Genomic DNA, 20,578 nt, shown 5'->3' on the forward strand with positions numbered 1-20,578 from the left:
TTTTTTCAAAGTAATGTACAGCATAAATAAATGACAGGCTTGCAGATGAAGGTGATGCTCATAAATTCTTGGGCTTGGAAAATGTACCTTCTCATGTGGTTGGAGGCAATCTAAACCAAACCTCCACAGAGACTCCAAATCATATATAGACCCACTCATTTCTCCTAATAGCCAAGGTACAGGTTGTTGCCAGAAATTTGGGCTCCTACGTAATAAGCATCTTTACTTCTTAATTTTAGCTTGAGATAGTTGCAACTGTCAAGATACACTTTTGTAAAAATCCTAAGCTCCATGGGAATCCAGATGACAATGTGAGAATGACAACAGCCAACCCTGATTTTGTCCCCCACAACCAAGCAAGTGGATTTTTCTGATATAAAGTTGCATAGAAAGACAGAGTGCTACAATCAAGACAGTCTAGCATGTGGCACACATTATAATGTGGGAAAGGGACCAGTTTGGGCTAGAGAGAGAAGGGACTCAATATTTTTTGAGCCTCTTCTAAGAACCAGGCAGGCATTCAGGCACTTCGCATATATTAACTGCTTTAATCCTCAGGGTAATCCTGTGGGCCTGGTGTTATCACTATAGGATGTCCATTAAATCTGGTAGTCCAAGTGTATATATATACACACACACACACACATTATATATTTATATATAAATACAAATTTTATTTTATGTATTTATATACATTATATACTTATAATTATTATATTTTATATTATATACATTATATAAATTATATCTATTTGTATATTATATAAATTATATATTATATATTTGTATATTATATAAATTATATATTATATAAATTATATTTTTTCACACTTTGAAGACATCCTTAATGACTATATATATAGTATATATAGTGTATATAGTATATATATAGTGTGTATATATATAGTGTGTATATATATACACACACACATGCTTAGAAAGACAGGGCTATAATCAAGACAATCTAGCATGTGATACATATTATAATAGTGGGAAAGGGACCAGTTTCCCACTATATATGTATAGTCATTAAGGATGTATTCAAAATGTGAAATAATAAAAATATTTCCCCTCTATTTTCTGTTTATGGAACCCTGTATTTGTAGATGGGTAAGATGAAGTTCAGCTAATAATATGGTCACTGGGAGTTGAACCCCAACCTGTCTGATTTCAAAGACCAGGTTCTCTCATGGACACCTCGCAGCTATGACCAGGAGTTTGATTTGCTTTACAGGGAGGGAAGGGCTAGAAAGAGATCAGCGGTTTGCAGGTGAAACCTGACCACAGCAGGAATCACTGCAGGCCTACAGGCTGTTGGGAAACGAGCCATCTGGAGAATCAGCAGGACTTGCCTTTTAGAGGAGGGTCATCTGGGCCTCCATGCACTAGGTGACTACCGTCTCAAGAAAGGTGAACAGAATGAGTAAGTGGATGGCAAGTTAGACTTAAGATTAAAGGTGAGAGGAAGTGGGCTGCCTTCCACCCTGAAAAAACAGGCAGAACTGCCAGGCTTACCCCAAATCCCTTTAGAGAGTACTCTGATGGGAATAGAAAAACAAAATTTTAAGATTCCCTGCAAGCACCCAAAACACTCCATTCAGATTTAGAACTCATAATTCACCGGATGTTTGCTAGGTTGGACCCAGGACATGAGCCTTAGCTATCTTTTTCTCCTTGCAGTATCTTGTTTTTCCACAACTCTCTTAGTTTTGTGGTTTTCAAAAACTCTACCACTGCTTTTGTTTGGAAATTAGTGAAGAGAATCTGAAAGCTGTTCTCTCCTGGAGGCCTAGCTAGAATTCCAAATAAGCTGCTCCCTCCCTGAGGCTCAGGCGCAAGCCAGAGGCAAGTGCCAAACCAATAGCGCCTTGGAGCCTGGGCCCAGGAAGTTCTGTGCCATGCAACAAGCCCTGCCTTTACCAAAGAAAAGAAAAATGAGGGAGGCCCATTTGGCCTTTTCCCATCCTTATGTAATGGAGGATTTTGTACTTACAGATGATAACTTATGATGTGCCAGATAAAGTGATCATTGGATGGAGGGGCTAAGCTCTCAGTTTTACATTGATGTTGAGGGAGATGTTATATACAGCATATAATTGTAGAGTTATTTCCCCGGTAGCCTGTTTATTATCTTCTTCATTGAGCTCTAAAGACCATGAGGACAGGTTCTACATCTGCTTCATTCATTGCTATCTGTACCCTCAGGTTCTAGCACAAAGTACATGAGAGATATTTGGGGAACAAATGAATGAATGAGCATCAGGAATGGGTAGTGATGAGTTGTGCACTGAGCACAGGCCATGGGATGGTCCAGAGTCTGTCTCCATCACAGGATAGCCAAGGCAAGGTGGCTTTTGGATGTGTCACATGAATGGGAAAAGGAGGCAGCAAGTATGGGAAGGAGTGCAGAAGACAGGGAGATTGCTGAGGCCTGGGATAGTTACGGAAGCCTTGACAGCAAAGACAAGCTCAAGAATGCCCTCAAAGTTAGGTTAGGAGAGGCCACACCTGGGCCACCTGATAGCATGAGGAAAGGCAAGCTGAAGCAGATGAGAAAAGTACATGGTGGATGGAATATTACTCACTATGTAAAGAAATGAAATAATGTCTTTCACAGCAACTTGGATGGAACTGGAGGCCATTGTTCTAAGTGAAGCAACTCAGGAATGGAAAAACGAATATCTCATGTTCTTACTTATAAGTGGGAGCCAAGTTATGGGGATATAAAGGCATTAGAATGATATAACATACTCTGGGGACTCAGGGAAAGTTGGAAGTGGGGTGAGGGATAAAAGACTATATTGGGTACAGTGTACATTGCTTAGGGATGAGTGCACTAAAATCTCAGAAATAACCATGTAAGAACTTATCCATGTAACCAAAAACCACCTGCACCTCCAAAATTACCAAAATAAAAGTAAAAAGAAAAGTAAAAAAGAAAAGTACACGGTGGGCCTGAAAGATGACTGCCCAAGCACCCAGGTGTTTAACAAGTATCTTGGAGATGGTGGGAAGTTAATTGGGGATGGCCTGGCAAAAGTATTTTAAATGTACACAATAATAGACGAGGCACGGTGGCTCACCGCTGTAATCCCAGCGCTTTGGGAGGCCAAGGCTGGTGGATCACCTGAGGCCGGGAGTTCGAGACCAGCCTGACCAACATGGAGATAACCCATCACTACTAAAAATACAAAATTAGCCGGGCATGGTAGCACATGTCTGTAATCTCAGCTACTTGGGAGCCCGAGGTAGGAGAATCGCTTGAACCTGGGAGGCAGAGGTTATGGTGAGCCAAGATTGCGCCATTGCACTCCAGCCTGGGCAATGAGCAAAACTCTATCTCAAAAAAAAAAAAAAAAAAAAGATTTTGCATTAATTCCTGTTGTTATACATCAGGCCTGGGAGTTAGAAACTATTCCCATTTTCTAACAGAAGAAACTGAGGCACAGAGAAGTTAGGTCAGTCAGTGTAGACTATAGTTGACTCCAGATTCTTTGTCATTACTGTCACATAATCTGTCTCTTCACTCAGGTCTGGGCTTAATCTTAGTTTGGGGAGGACTATTTACCAACACCCCTCCTGACCTCCTAATCAAGCTTTCACATAGGTGATGGTATTCTTTAATGTTTTCATCCTGACTCCTGTCATATTTGACATTTGTTCCTTGCTGTATTCCCAGATAACCCTTAGCAGAGTTGCTTTGGGGTCCTGGAATCAGATATCAGTTGGAGAGGCAGGAAGATTTTAGAGTGTGAAAGGCTTGGCTCCCAATCTCTACTGTACCCTTCACTAGCTGTGGGACTCCAGGGAGAGTTGTATAATCCATCTGGCAGTGCTGTTGGGTGAGGGTACCCTCCTTCAGTCCACAGTGCAGGGAACTGCTGTCAGAAAAAGCAAATGAATGTGAAGTGCCCAGTCTAGGGCTCTGCATGTGGATTAGAAATGCTTAAAAAATGGCAGCTATTTCAGTGCGTAGGTTTTAGCTAGTGAAGGAAGCTCAGTTTATCACATTGTACTCTCTTGTGCAAATGTCCAAACTTGAGGTGAATCGTCAAAAAAAGTAAAAACAATACAACATGTTATTGTGTTGCTATTTTGACAGCCAGAGAGCTAAATGGGGAGTTTGAAAAGGCAGTGAAGAGCTCTGCGTGCCCACAAAGGCAGGGAAAGGGGGTGAGTTGTGTGGCAGGAGTGAAGGACAGATATTCAGGGAAAAAAATGTTGCTGTGGTTACAGCCTAGAAAATAAAAACTGCATGCCAAACAGAAGTCACTTAAAATTCAGTTGGAATTTATAAGCTGATGAAACAGGTGTTCTTGGAATTTAATTAAACACCAAAACATTGTTCAAGTCTGGTGAAGAGTTGCCAGCAAATGTGTTTCCGCTGCTCAGGGATGTTGGGGCTGGAATGTTCTGTGGCGTGAACTCTGTGGCTATGAGCTAAGAGCATGTTGCTTGCACTCACACAATTGCTGTGACCTGAGTGTGTCTCTTGCTTCAAGTGTGAAAATAGCACAGGGACTAGGGTGAGGAGAGGGGAACACTCGCTTTAGGAGGGCAATGGGAGGGTGTGCGCAAGACTCAGTAATCAGGATAAATAGTATTTTAATGCACTATTTTAAAAACTCAATGAAAAAACTCATGATGAACAAAAAATAAAATTTTGAATAAACAAAGGAATTGAATAGCACCCTGCCATCTCTGAAACCTAAATTCAGCCTTTATGTTCCAATGTTTAGGTGAGAGAACACTGTCTGGGACTCTCCAACCCTGTGGATTTTTGACAGTCATGATGGCTTCTAGAACGTTCCATGGTCTCCTGTCAAGGGAACTGTTTCTTCCCTCCCCCCTTTATCCCTCCTCATCTCCCCTCCCTCTCAGTCAAAAAACATATATGAAATACGTGCTGTGTGATGCTGTGCTCCTCTGTACTGGGGACTTGGAGATAAATAGGACACGGACCCTGCTTAGTGAGTAAGACCGACAGGTGAACTGATCACAGAGCCGCACTGTAGCGGCAGATGTGCTAACAGCTCTGGGAATTGTCCTTTTGTCTTTTTACATCTTATTTCTTCAGCAAGGCTCCAATTCCTTTGTGACCAGGGAGGAATCAGAATACTCAGTGTGATGGTTAATTTTACGTGTGGACTTGCCTGGGCTAAGGGATACTCACATGGCTGGTAAAACATTTTTTTTTTTTTTTTCCTGAGTGTCTGTGAAGGTGTTTTCAAAAGAGATTAGCATATGAATCAGACTGAGTGAAGAAGGTCCACCCTCAGCACTGTGAGTGGGCATCATCCAATCCCTTGAGGGCTTGGACAGAACAAAAAGGTGAAAATTCTCTCTCTACCCCTCCCCCTACCCCATCACTTCCTTGAGCTGGGTCATTAATCTCCTCTCCTGGGACATTGGAGCTCCTGGTTCTAGGGCCTTTGGACTTCTGGACTTACACCTTTGGCTTCTGTGGTTCTCAACCCTTTGGACATGGACTGAAGTACACCACAGGCTTTCCAGGTGCTCTAGCTTGCAGATGGCAGACTATGGGACTCCTTGGCCTCCATAATCTTGTGAGCCAATTCCTATAATAAATCTCCTCTTATCTATATATCTTCTATTGGTTCTATTCTCTGGAGAGCCCTGAGTAATGCCCTCAGGTACTGCGTGATAGTGCTTAAGAGTTCAGTGTGCAGCATCTAAATGCCTAGTTTTGAATTCCACATTTGTCACTTACTGGTTATGTTAGATGCTTGGACATCTTAAGCCTGGGTTTTCTCACCTTTGAAAAAGGGCTGTAATAGTCTCTACCTTACAGGTTCACTGTGCGGATATAAAAGAGACACACGGAGAGTGTTCAGCCCAGTATCTGGCCTGTAGTGAGTGTTCACAAGTGTTGGAATCATTTGAAAGGCATGAGGGGAGCAAAGGAGACACAGCCCATGTGAAACAGTACAAAGGGACAAGACAGCTGAAAGGCATCTTTCCTGAGGTTTCTGTAGCTAGAGGTGCTTTGGAGTGACTCATATGGCCCCTGATGACAGTCATAGATGAGGCAAAGTTTGATTTTTCCAGAGTCTCCCAGGATTAACTTACTGCATATCCTGATTTAATTGTCTGCCCTTGTCATGCTGTCTCCCAGTCATAGACATATGAGCAACAGGTATAATCATATTATTTTATTATTAGACACTGATCATGGATAATGTACTTTGTTTATATTGGCTTTAGGAACTCAGAACATCAACTGGAGTAGACATTGTTGAGAACTTTATAAGCCATTTTCAGCTGATAGCCACCCCATGTATGTGAATGGCACAGTCTGGCATTGCTGAATTCTGATTCATTGAGGTTTCTAATAGGTCAGCTGACAGTGATGACCCGTAAGCTGTGATAATGGTTTCTGTAGTATCATGATGTTTCTCATGCTTTGTATCTATAAAGTATGTGTTTATTAAAAATCTTTTTTATCATATATGCATCCATAAAAATGCACAAATTATAAATGTATCATTTGATGGATTTTGCTAACTGAACATACTCAGGAAACCAGCACTCAAATTAAAAAATGGAACATCACCATCTCAGCAGCCCCTCCTGCCCCTGCCTGACCCACTTCCTGTCACTACTGCTTCCCTCCCCTATCCTGACTCCTAGAAGCATGAATTAAATTTACCTGCTTTTGTATATGATGTAAATGAAATTATAAAATAAGTACTCTTTTGTGTCTGGCTTCTTTTGCTTAATGTATGCTTGTGAAATTCATCCATGTTGTTATTATTAGTTGTAAAACTTTTACTCTAGGTGCTGTGCAACATTTAATAGTGTTACTATCTCACTATGTATTCATTCTGCTATTGATTGATGTTTGGACTATTAAAAATGGTGCTGTTGACAGACATATAGAACAATGGAATAAAATAGAAAGCCCAGAAGTAAGTCCTCATGTATATGGTCAAACGATTTTTGACAAAAGTGCCAAGACCATTCAATGGATAAAAGGCAGCCTTTTCAACAACGGGTGTTGGAAAAACTGGATACCCACCTACAGAAGAATGAAGCTGGACCATTACTTTAAATGGATAAAAGACCTAAATGTAAGAGTTAAGACTATAAAACTTTTAGTAGAAAACATTAGGGGGAAGCTTAATGGCATTGGATTTGGCAATAATTTGTTGAATATGACATCAAAAGCACAGGAAACAAAAAATAGATCAATTGGACTACATTCAAATTAAAAACTTTTGTGTATTAAAAGGCAAGATAGTCAAATAGAACCTTCCAGCAATTGTCCCCTGCAGGAACACCAAATTGAACAACTATACATGCAAGGGAGCACCTTCATAGGAACAAAAAATCAGGTGAGCAATCACAGTATCTGGTTTTAACATAGTAACAGGAAAGAGGGATTGAAGAAGGTAGGAAGGGCAGTCTTGCATTGCCTACACTAATCCTTCCCAACCCTAGGTAGCTCAGAGACAGAATTCATGTGCTTGCAAAGTGAACGAAAGACTTTGCATTGGAACACAGCGCTGCCACCAGGCAAAATCCACCAGTGCCCATTAAGGGGACATATAGATGAGTCCTGGGACAGAGGGAAATGCTCTGCTCTAGTGGGGGGAAACTGAGTCCTGCCCAGTTTCATCACTAGCTGACTAAAGTGACCTGGGGCCCTGAATAAATTTGAGTGGCAGTCAGGTCACAGTGACTGTAGTCCGTGGAAAAGCGCTTGTGCAGCCCTGGTCTCAGTGGCAGTGTGCTTGGGGTGTCACCCAGCTGTGGTGGCCACAAGAGTACCTGCATAAACTCTCCTCCAATTCTAGGCAGTGCAGCTTGGGGAGATACTCCTTCCACTCAGGGGAAGGAGAGGGAAGAGTACAGAGGACTTTGACAACTTGGGTACAAGCTCAGCCACAGTAACATAAAGCACCAGGCAGATCCCTGAAGCTCTCGATTCTAGGCCTTTACTCTTGGACAGTGTTTCTAGACCCACCCTAGACCAGAAGGGAATCTACTTCCCTGTTGGTATGAACCCAGTCCAGGCAGGATTTACCACTTGCTGATTCAAGTGGCCTTGGCCTTGAATAAACATCAACAGTCAGGCAGTAACAGCCATAGGCTTTGGATGAGCATTAGTACTGTGCTGGTCTGGAAGGCCCTCAGCCTCAGGTGTGATCCAGTGTGGTGCCAGCTGCGGTGTCCATGAGATAATAAAATTATCCTTCAAACATGACGGAGAAATAAAGACTTTCACAGACAAACAGAAGCTGACTTTGTCAAAACCAGACTTGTCTTACATGAAATGCTAATATGAATTCTTCAATCTGAAAGAACAGAACATTAATGAGCAACAACAAATAATTGGTAAATATAAGTACACAGAGAAATACAGAATACTCTACCACTATAATTGCAGAGTGAAAGCCACTCATGTCTTTAGTAGAAAAACTGAGAGACAATTCATCAAAAATAATCACTACAACAATTTTTTAAAAAAATACAGACAATATAAAAACATATAAATAGAGACAACATAAAGTCAAAAAGCAAAGGGGATGGAGTTAAAGTATAAAGTGTTTTAGTTTTGTCTTTGCTTATATTTTTTTTCTTTGTTATCAGAGCTAAGTTGTTATCAGTTTAAAATAATTGGTTGTGAGATGTTACTTGCAAGCCTTATGGTAACCACAAAGAAAAACTTAAAATTGGTATATAAAAAATAAAAAGCAAGAAATTAAAAAAATAAAAAGCAAGAAAAACATACCACCAGAGAAAATAACTTTTACACAAAGGAAGACAGGAAGGAATGAAGGAATGAAGAAGAGAAGATAAGACAACCAGAAAAGAAATAAGAACATTGCAGTAGTAAGTCCTTACCTATCAATAAGAACATTAAACGTGAATGGACTAAATTCTCCAGTCAAAAGACATAGTAACTTAATGGATTAAAAAACAAAAACAAAAAAACCACAAGACCCAACTATGTGCTACATGCAAGAAACTCACTTCATCTATAGATTCAGATAGACTGAAAACAAGGAAATAGAAAAAGATACTTCATGCAAATGGAAACCAAAAAAGAGCAGGAGTAGCTATGCTTATATCAGAAAAAGTAGATTTCAAAACAAAAGGAGATAGTCATTATATAATGATAAAAGGGTCAATTCAGCAAGAGGATAAAACAATTATAAATACATATGCACCCAGTGCTGGAGCACTCAGGTATATAAAGTAAATATTACTAGAGCTAAAGGGAAAGATGGACCCCATCAGTAATAGCTGATGACTTCACCCCATTTCCAGCATTGGCCAGATTATCTAGAGAGAAAAGAAAGAAACATTAGACTTAGTCTGTACCACAAAACTAATGGACCTGATAGAGATTTACAAAACATTTCATCCAATAGCTGCAGAATGCACATTCTTCTCCTCACCACATATGTTAGGCCACAAAACAAGTTTCAAAAAATTCAAAAACATTGAAATCATATCAGGTATCTTTTCTGATCACAATGGCATAGAACTAGAAATAAATAACAAGAGGAACAGCATGGTACTGGCATAAAAGCAGACATAAAGACTGATGGAAGAGAATAGAAAGGCCAGAAATAAGTTGATACATTTACAGTCCACTCATTTTTTGACAAAAGTCAGTAACATACATTGAAGAAAGAATAATATTTTCAATAAACTGTGCTGAGAAAACTGCACATTCTTCATATGTAGAAGAATGAAGATAGACCTGATTCCTCACCATAAGCAGTAGTCAAATAAAAATGGATTAAAGACTTAAATGTAACACAAGAAACTATGAAGCTACTAGAGGAAAGCATTGTAGAAACACTACAGCACATTGATATGGGCAAAGATTTCTTGAGTAAGACCAAAAAGCACAAGCAACCAAAGGCAAAATGGACAAAGGGGATCACATCAAGCTAAAAAGTTTCTCCACAGCAAAGGAAACAATCAACCAAGTGAAGACACAACCCACAGAATGAGAGCAAATATTTGCCAACTGCCCATCTGACGGGGATTAATAACCAGAATATCTAAGGAGCTCAAACAATAGGAAAAAAAACCAAATAATTTAATTTAAAATGGACAAAATATGGCCAGGCGTGGTGGCTCACACCTGTAATCCCAGCACTTTGGGAGGCTGAGGTGGATGGATCACCTGAGGTCAGGAGTTCGAGACTAGCCTGGCCAACATGGTGAAACCCCGTCTCTATTAAAAATATAAAAATTAGCCAGGTGTGGTGGTGGGCACCTGTAATCCCAGCTACTCGGGAGACTGAGGCAGGGGAATCACTGGAACCCGGGAGGCAGAGGTTGCAGTGAGCCGAGGTCGTACCACTGCACTCCAGCCTGGGTGACAGAGCGAGACTCCGTCTTAAAAATAATAATAATAAAAGACAATAACAGATGTTGGCGAGAATTTGGAGAAAAGATAATCCTCATACTGTTAGTTGGAATGTAAATTGGTATAGCCACTATAGAGAACAGTATGGAGATTCCTTAAACAAATTAAAATAGAGCTACCCCATATGACCTAGCAATTTGAAATCTGTTTTGTCTGATATAAGTATAGCTACTACTGCTGGCTTATACATCCAAAAGAAAAGAAATCAGTGTATTGAAGAGATATCTGCACTCCCATGTTTATTGCAGCACTATTCACAATAGCCAAGATATGGAATCAACTTTAGTGTCCATCAATAGACAAGTGAAAAAAGAAAATGTGGTACTAATACACAATGTAATATTATCACATCATAAAAAGAATGAAATTTTATTATTTGCAGCAACATGGATGGAACTAGAGGACATTATGTAAAATGAGATAAAGCAGACACAGAAAGACAAATATTGTATGTTCTCACTCATGTGGAGGCTCAAAAAATAGAATTCATGGAGATAGAGAGTAGAATGATGCTTACCATAGGGTGGAAAGGGTAGTGGGGAGTCGGGAGGGGAGATAGAGAGGGAATGGTTAATGGATAAAAAAAAATACAGTTAGATAGAAGGAATAAGATCTAGTGTTCGCTAACACCACAAGGTGACTGTAGTTAATAATTTGTTGTATATTTCAAAATAACTAAAATAATGAATTAGAATGTTTCTAATCCAAATAAATGATAAATGCTTGAGGTGATGGATATTCCAATTACCCTGATTTGATAATTCTATATTGTATGCTCCAATATATCACATATAGCCCATAAATATGCACAACTATTATATATCCATATAATTAAATATATATATATATATTAAATGACATTATTAGAGTGAAAAGACAATACATGGTGTGATTGAAGGATGCAGTACTGATCCTGGGTGTGTCTGTGAGGGTGTTGCAAAAGAAGATTAACATTTTAGTCAATGGGTTGGAGAAGGCAGATCCACCCTTAATCGGGTGGGCACCATATAATCAGCCACCAGCAAATATAAAGCAGGCAGAAAAACGTGAAAAGGAGAGACAGGACTAACCTCCCAGCCTACATCTTTCTCCCATGCTGGATGTTTCCTGTCCTTGAACACTGGACTCCACGTCCTTCAGTTTTGGGACTTGGGCTGCCTCTCCTTGCTCCTCAGCTTGTAGACAGCCTATTGTGGGAATTTGGTTCATGTAAGTTAATACTTAATAAACTCCCCTTTGTATATCTATCTATCTATCCTATTAGTTCTGTCCCTCTAAGAGAACCCTGAGTAATATGAATGAAATGAGAGAAAATATTACCAAATTATGTATCTGATAAGGGAATAATATCCAGAATATATAAATAACTCTTACAAGTCAAAAACAACCACAAACAACAACCTGATTAAAAAATGGGCAAAGGACTCGAATAGATATTTCTCCAAAGAAGATACACAAATGGCCCATGAGCATATGAAAGATGCTCAACATCACTAATCATTAGGGAAATGCAAATGAAACCCACAGTGAGATACCACTTCACACCTTGGGATTGCTATTAAAAAAAAAAAAAAAAACACTCCGTCTCTACTAAAAAATACAAAAAAACTAGCCGGGCGAGGTGGCGGGCGCCTGTAGTCCCAGCTACTCGGGAGGCTGAGGCAGGAGAATGGCGGGAACCCGGGAGGCGGAGCTTGCAGTGAGCCGAGATCCGGCCACTGCACTCCAGCCTGGGCGACAGAGCAAGACTCTGTCTCAAAAAAAACAAACAAAACAACAGCAACAACAAAAAAAAACAAAAGCGGCAAGTGTTGGCCAGGATATGAAAACATTGAAACCCTGTGCTTTGCTGATGTGAATGGAAAATGGTGTGGCCTCTATGAAAAACTGTATGGAGGTTCCTCAGAAATTAAAAATAGAATCACTATATGATCCAGCAATTCCACTTCTGGGTATAAACCCCAGAGGATTGAAAGCAGAGACTTTTGGGGTACAAAAATATTTGTACAAATATTTGTACACTCATTTTTCACAACAGCATTATTCATAATAGCTAGAAGGGAGAAGTCACCCAAGTGTCCACCAGTGAATGAATGGACAAACAAAATGTATACACATGCAATGGAATATTCAGCTTTAAAAAGGAAGGAAATTCTGGCACACGCTATGACATGGATGAATCTTGAAGACATTATGCTAAGTGAAAGAAGTCAGTCACAAAAGGATAAATACTATATGATTCTACTTATATGAGATACATAAGGTAGTCAAATTCATAGAAAGCAAAAGTAGAATGATAGTTGCCAGAGGCTGGTGATCTAGAGGGTTTGGGTGTTAGTGTTTAATGGGTATGGTGTTTCCGTTTGAAAAGATGACAAAAATTCTAAAGATGAGTTTTGGTGATGGTTGCTTAATAATGTTGATGTGTTTAATGCCATTGAACTCTGCTTAAAAATGGTTAAGATAGTAATTTTTGTTATGTATACTCTACCATGGTTTAAAAAATAATGGTGCTATTATAAACATTCTTCTAATACATATCCTTTGATAAACACATCTATATTTTTGTTTGAATTATTGGGACATAATCTATGCATATGTTTGCTTTAGTTGATGCTGCCATTATTTTTCCAAAGTGATTGTAATAATTCACACCCCCCAGCTCTGCAACAGCATGTGATAGTCCTCATGTTCCGCATCCCCACCAACACTTGATAGTATCTGTCTTTTTCACATAGACCATTCTGATGATGTGTATTATTATCTCATAGATTTAATTTGTATTTCCTGGATGACTAATGCAATTGAGCCCTATTCTCTTTTGTGAACAGTCTATTTAAATCTTCGCTACTCTTTCTGTTGGATTGTCTTTTTCTTATAGAGTGAATTATTGTTTTTATTTGTCTTAGGTAAATGTCTGAATTATATCTAACGTGATGGATTCTGAAAATAAAAGGCCCTTATCCATCTAAATATATACATTTTCATTGTGCAGTTTATAAAAATTAAATTTATAGGAGTGCAGTTAGATTTTCTAGTATCTCTTTGTTGTGTGTGTGCGGGGGAGGGGGGCGGGATCTATTCTAGCTGGAGACTGTCAGCAGACGCCCAAAAATATCACTTTCTTGATGACTAGTTCTGGTTAGTGTGCCAACCCCAGATACCCCGGACAGCCTCAGCAGGTCTGACCAAAAGTCAGTTACAGAATTGTATAGACTATATGACCTGAACACCCAGTCAATTCTGTTAGGTCTGCTTTGATTGTACACAGCAAATGTTTAGCTTTAATAGGCTTCAGTAGGTCTGCAAAACATCTAAAATTATATACAGAATAGTATTTTGGGAGTCTGTGTATTTTTTGGAAGGAGAACATCCAAGGCTTTTACTGTATTTTCAAAGAGGGGAAGAGGGGTGGTCTGTGGCCTCTAAAGGGTGAGCATCCTTAGTTCAACATGAAGTTAGTCTTCTTGGCTCATCCTCAGTTAACTTCTGTTTCCTATTTCGTGTCCTACCTGTCTATATTTGAGGTAAGGACAGCAAGTTTAATATTAACCCTGTTTCCCTAAGAGTAAGAAGGTGGTTACCCATGTCTGAAAGGGTTCCAATTCCTATCTCCCCCTGGCTCGGATAAGTAGAAGCTATGATAGACTGAATAATGTCCCAGAAAGGTATCCAGGTCCTAATCCTTAGATCACATGAATGTTACTTTATTTGGCAAAAGGAACTTTGCAGATGTAATTAAATTCAGGATTTTGAGATGGGGAGATTATCCAAGTGGTCCCAAAGTGTAATCACAAGTATCTCTAGGAGGAGGAGGAAGAAGGCCGGGAGCAGTGGCTCACGCCTGTAATCCCAGCACTCTGGGAGCTCAGGCAGATTCCCTGAGCTCAGGAGTTTGAGACCAGCCTGGGCAACATGGTGAAACTCTGTCTCCACTAAAATACAAAAAATGAGCCAGGCATGGCGGCATGCACCTGCAGTCCTAGCTACTCAGGAGGCTGAGGCAGGAGAATCGCTTGAACCCGGGCGGCGGAGCTTGCAGTGAGCCGAGACCGCACCACTGCCCTCCAGCCAGGGTGACAGAGCGAGACTCTGTCTCAAAAAAAAAAAAAAAAAAAAAAAAAAAAAAAAAGAGAAAGATTTGACTACAGAAGAAGGAAATAATGAAAATAAGATGTGACACTGCTGGCTTTGAAGATGGAGGAAGGAACCATGCATGAAGGAACATAGGCGGCCTCAAAAAGTGGGAAAAAGCAAGCAAATAGATCCTCCTCTGGAGACTCCGTAAGGAACTAACCCTGCCGACACCTTGACTTTAGCCCAGTGAAACTGATTCCAGACTTTTGGCCTATGGGATTGGGAAAGAATAGGTTTACATTGTTTAAAACACTAAGCTTATGGTAATTTGTTGCAGCAGCAGTAAGTGGCTTTTTGAATTGTCCATCCATGGGGATTCAGGGAAGTCAGGTCTGCTGGTGAATGGGCTGTGTTTAAGACCAATTTTGAAAAGAGTGTGAAATATGTCACTAGAATGTGGGTCTTGTTTTACGGAAAGGCTAAGCTCTGAGGGGCATTTAATGGTAGCACTATCCCTTGGTGCTCCCCTAGGAAGAGATGTGCCATGTGGCATAGGCTCTTCTCAGGGGTTTGGAGACCGGGACTCTTTTCCTGGCTGGGTAACCTTAGGAAGTTAAGTCACCTCTGGGTTGACGGTTTCCTCTTTTATCAAATGAAGAAGCTGGACCAGAAGGCCCCTATTGAGGGTTGGATGACCGGGAGGCATGTCATGTAGGATCTCTCTTCCTCACTCAGAAGTGTTCTGTTAATGGTCAGGCACAGTGGCTCATGCCGGTAATCCCAGCACTTTGGGAGGCCGAGGCGGTGGATCACCTGGGTCAGGAGTTCGAGACCAGCCTGATTAACATGGTGAAACCTTGTCTCCACTAAATACAAAAAAATTAGCCTACGTGGTGGTGCATGCCCATAATCCCAGCCACTTGGGAGGCTGAGGCAGGAGAATCACTTGAACCCGGGAGGTGGGGGTTACAGTGAGACAAGATAGTGCCATTGCACTCCAGCCTGGACAACAAGAGTAAACTCTGTCTCAAAAAAAAAAAAAAAAATTCTGTTGATAATACTTCCTTTGTAACTCTGGAATCCATCAATATCTGCCTCTATGGCCATTACCCAAGAAGTCACTTTTACTTTCCACTTATTCTATTGCACTATTTTCTAGCAATTTTCTGCCTCCACTTTCGTCCCAATTTGATTCATTATCTACATGGCAGCCACACTGACATTTTAAAACACAGTTCTAATCAAGCATTCCCAAGCATAATCCCTTTTTCAGCTTCCTGTGCTCCGAGGATAAGATCCCATCCTGTTTGTTAGTTTTCTGTCCTTTGCAGGGACATGGATAAAGCTGGAAACCATCATTCTCAGCAAACTAACACAGGAACAGAAAACCAAACACTGCATGTTCTCACTCATAAATGGGAGTTGAACAAGGAGAACATACGGGCACAGAGAGGGGAACATCACACACCCGGGCCTGTTGGGGGTTCAGGGGCAAGGACAGGGATAGCATTAGGAGAAATACCTAATGTAGATGATGGATTGATGGGTGCAGCAAAGCACCATGACACATGTATACCTATGTAACAAACCTGCACGTCCTGCACATGTATCCCAGAGCTTAAAGTATAATTAAAAAATTAAGGCCAGGTGCGGTGGCTCACACCTGTAATCCCAGCACTTTGGGAGGCCAAGGCAGGTGGATCGTGAGGTCAGGAGATCGAGATCATCCTGGCCAACATGGTGAAACCCTATCTCTACTAAAAATACAAAAAATAGCCAGGTGTGGTGGTGTACACCTGTAGTCTCAGCTAATGGGGAGGCTGAGGCAGAAGAATCGCTTAAACCTAGGAGGCGGAGGTTGCAGTGAGCTGAGATTGCGCCACTGCGCTCCAGTCTGGGTGACAGAGCAAGACTCCATCTCAAATAAATAAATAATTAAAAAAAAATATCCCATCCTGCCTGGCCCTCCACAGTCTGGCCCTGCTGCCTCCCAGTGTCCCCTCAGGCTAGTCTGCTTGCTCAGCTGGCCTCTCACCACTGCCTCCTGCCTCTTGCCTCCTGCCTCATGGTCTTGACCCCAGTGGGTATCTCTTTCTAGAAGTCTCTGTAAGCCACTCTTGTTAGTTCCTATTCTTCTTTTGCATCTTAGCTTACATGTCACTTCCTAGTAAATAGGTTACGTCCCAAATTAGGTCAGGATCCGTATTACAACTCTCATACCCCCCTGTACTTTTTAAATTGTGCTTATTCCAGATTGTAGCTCTGTGTGCTATTATTTGATCAAGACTTTTCACTTCTTCCAATCTGCACAACTTCATGAGCATAGGAACTGTGTCTGCTAGGAACTGGAATCAAACACAGAGTAGATGCTCAGTATACATTGGATGGATGAATTGATGCATTAATGATGAATGACTGGGTTCATTCTCTTCTGTCACTGCCTCCTTCCCCAACACTGGCTCCTACCTGCCAGCCAGAGATCCTGACCTTAGCTTGGTGACATAAGAAGATGAGATGCAGCAGCAACATCTAGAATCTCACTCTTCCCCTCAGCAGCAGCCACAGTCAACTCTTCAAATCCATTAACAAGTGGCCTTCTGTACTCCAGTGTGCCTGCAAAGGCTGGGATGAAGGTCTCTCAGGACCCGGCTTTGAAACTGACTTTGTCTTTCCTTAAGCAATGTCTCTGACCTTGAAATCTCTCCTCTGGGCCAGGCGTGGTGAGTTTTGCTTGTAATCCCTGCACTTTGGGAGACTGAGACAGGTGGATCACCTGAGGTCAGGAGTTCGAGACGAGTCTGGCCAATATGGTGAAACCCTGTCTCTACTAAAAGTACAAAAATTAGCCAGGCATGGTGGTATAATCCCAGCTGCTTGGGAGGGAGGCTGATGCAGGAGAATTACTGAACCCGGGAGGTAGAGGTTGCAATGAGCTGAGATCACACCACTGCACTCCAGCCTGGGTGACAGAGCGAGACCCCTCTCAAAAAAAAAAAAAAAAAAAAAAAAGAAAAGAAAAAAGAAAAAAACAAAAAACAAAAAAAATCCCTCCTCTGTAAAATGATGGCATCTTCTTGTTCTCATGAGGTAGTGACATGGAGTAGATGAGAAGGGTGATTATAGTGACTATATGTTGTGTGCCTTATAAAATGCTGTTCCCCAGAAAGGGGTCCTTCAGCAGAGATCTGTGTTAAAAGGGAAGCAAAACCAGAAACTCTGGTCCAGAGAAAGAGATACTAAGTTCATCTTTGCTCTGTTCATCCTGGTGACCATTTGAAGGCATCTCCTCCTCTCCTCCTTCTGTTCTATCCTACCTGCCATCAGGGTTCAGCTGGATGGCTCCCCGTTCCTGGAAGCCTTCTGTGACTCCTGCTTTAAGATTGTTCCCTCCTCCCCACCCCACCCCCCTTTTCAACTGAACTCAGCCAGCCACACTTAGAGTGGCTCCTAATTAATCTTTAGTAGCCTTACCACCAAGTCTTTTCTCCCTAGCTTCAGCAAAAGCAGTTTTCTGGTTCAATGGCTGCCCTGGACTTCTCTTCCTAGAGGCCAGATACCTCACCTCCACCTCCCTGACTGTTTTCCTGGTGGCTTCTAAGGGTCTGGATGTCAGTCTCATACCCCAGGCCCAAGGTCAACATTTTTGCTCCTGCATTCCAGAGTCCCTTTGACCGAGTCCTCCATTCTAGGAGATGGAAGTCCTCCAGGGAATTGACATTAAGGTTTGGGCTTTGGTTCCCGTGAATTGATAGCAGTATATCCCTGAAGTTAAGAGCAGGAACTTAAGACTCAAACTGTTCTAGGTTCAAATTCCACTTCCCACTTATTATTTTGTGGCCTTGGGAAACTACTTGATCTTCAGTTTCAGGTTTCTCATGTGGATATCATAAAGGTATTTAAATACTTTTATGATGTAATTTAAATATATGGTAAAATAAAAATGGAGACAATAAAAGTATACAACAACATTTTTTTTTCAGAAGGAAGGAATTTTCAAAATTTTAGCCCTTAGTAAATGATCATCCTCATCAGGGATACCACTTTTGTGTTTCTGCTTTTTTTTTTTTTTTTTTTTTTCTGGAGATGGGTACTCTTTCTGCCCTAAGTGAAAAGTGCCCAGTGCACTCCCAACCCCATCTGGTCTCCTTGGCTGGACTAGCTTCAGTCTAAAAGGTAGGCAGTGACAGGATCACAGCAGTGTGACGTCTTGTCACTGGCTTACCCAAGAGGGTCTTCCAGGGTCCTCTTCCTCATCTGATGGAGGCCAGGTTTGCCCCACAGCTGTGCATGTCTGTGAATGGTCCATTCAGGCATGCAAAAGGCTGGTGGTCCCTGAGGTGATCTACCCCTTATCCCAAGCCAGTGGAAAAGCCTTCCCAGCAAGTTGGACTTTGTCTTTCAGAGCAGTGTTCACCAACCATCACCTTAATTAGATGCCTCATTGTCTCCTATTCTGAGGAGGGAGAAAAGCCTTGGGTGTTGCCAGGTGAGCTTCACCAGGACTAGAGGCAAGAATCCGAAGACAAAGCAGAGAAAGCCAGTCAGCCTGTTGAGGGGCGAACAGAGAGAGGGAGACATGGACTGCTTCTGAGGTCATAAGCCTGGCAAATGACTCTCAAGAAACTCATGATTTCATTTAGAAAGTATGCTAAGTGTTCCTAAGACAGAAAAATCTGTTAGATTTATTTCCTCTGCAATGAAGGCAAGCTTATCCCAGCTCCCCCTCCTGCTACCCACCCCCATGTTTGTTGCTGCCAAAGTACTTGGAAAAGCAGAAAAGTGAGTTCTGCAGGTTGCAGCTCTGCTACAGGGGACTGTGAAGACAGCAGGCTCAGTGGACCAGCAGTCACCCAGCTGGGCAGAGGGGACAGCCTTCTGCAGAATGGTTCCAGAGGGCCCTCCCAAGCCCCGCCTGCTCAGTCACCGCCCCTCCCAGCAGCCCTGACCGTGAGACAGACAGAGGCAATTTCCTTAGCCTCATTTTGCAGATGACTTTTTATCTATTCCTTACCTTTTGTTCTTACTGGATTATTTTAAAGAAAATTCTAGATACTGTGTTGTATCACCCACAGGTAATTTGTATCTCTAGCAAAGATTTAACAAATACAACTCCCATGCCATTATTAGGAATTGCTTCATATCATCTAACTGTCTATGTTCATATCCCTGATCTATTAAAGAATTTTTTGGTTGATACTGTAAAAAAATATAAAACTGACAAAAAGTTGTAAGAATCTCTCATATATACCTTGCCTAAATTCACCAAATGCTTATGTTTTGCTGTATTTGATTTATTATTTATATAAATGTTTTTCCTGAGTGATATGAAGTACATTGGAGACATCATATCCCATTCCTAGTAAACACTTCAGTGTATAGACATTCTCTTGTATAACACAGTATAATTATCAAGAACAAGAAACTCTGCACTTCTATTATTTATCCTCGTCCACTTTTAAAATTTGGCAGTTTCCCCAAAAATTCTTTTTAGAGTTATGTATTTTCCCTAGTCCAGATGCAGTGTAGGATCATACGTTTGGATGTCATGTCTCCTTAGTCTTTTTCGTAGGGAACATCTCCCTTGCCTTTGTATTTCTTGACTCTTTCATTTTTTCAAAGGTACAGGCCAGCTGTTGTGTAGAATGTCTCATGATTTGTCTGAAGTTTCCTTATGGTTAGATTTCAGTTATGCCTTTTTGACAGAAACACCAAAGACGTGATACTATGTTCTCCGTGCATACTATTGGAAGGCGATATTGGTCATGTTGACTTTGATCATGTGGCTATGGTGGTGTCTCCGGGTTTCTTCATTGTTTAGTTAATTATAAGTAATTAGTGGGGAGCTTGGGAGACTATGTAAATATCCTACTCCTCATCAAACTTTTACTCACAAGTTTTAAGTATCCATTGTGATTTTCTAAGTTTATCGTCTAATTTATTATTTGGCATTCTATATACATGAGTCTTCCACCATTTATTTAGTCACTGATTTATTTATATCAGTGTGGACTTGCAGATTGTTATTTTACTTAATGTGTGATAATCAATTATTATTTATTTTCGATGCTTAAATTTTCCCAGATTTGGCCA

The 20,578-nt window shown here is 41.0% G+C and overlaps 1 protein-coding gene across 10 annotated transcripts in view; it reads right to left on the bottom strand.

Moving 5' to 3' along the window:
• Positions 1 to 20,578, bottom strand: part of BBIP1 (BBSome interacting protein 1) — a 1,212,900-nt gene that overhangs the window by 343,938 nt on the left and 848,384 nt on the right. Inside the window, exon 1 of one of the 10 annotated variants that reach the window (XM_050804432.1) lies at positions 16,708 to 16,711. The exons of the other annotated variants lie outside the window; for them this stretch is intronic. The gene's annotated coding sequence lies outside the window, so the exon portion shown is untranslated. Of the gene's footprint in view, positions 1 to 16,707; positions 16,712 to 20,578 lie in introns of those variants that run through there. 10 annotated transcript variants of the gene reach the window in all.

This window comes from Macaca thibetana, chromosome 9 (assembly GCF_024542745.1).
Source record: "Macaca thibetana thibetana isolate TM-01 chromosome 9, ASM2454274v1, whole genome shotgun sequence".
Taxonomy (NCBI): Eukaryota; Metazoa; Chordata; class Mammalia; order Primates; family Cercopithecidae; genus Macaca; species Macaca thibetana.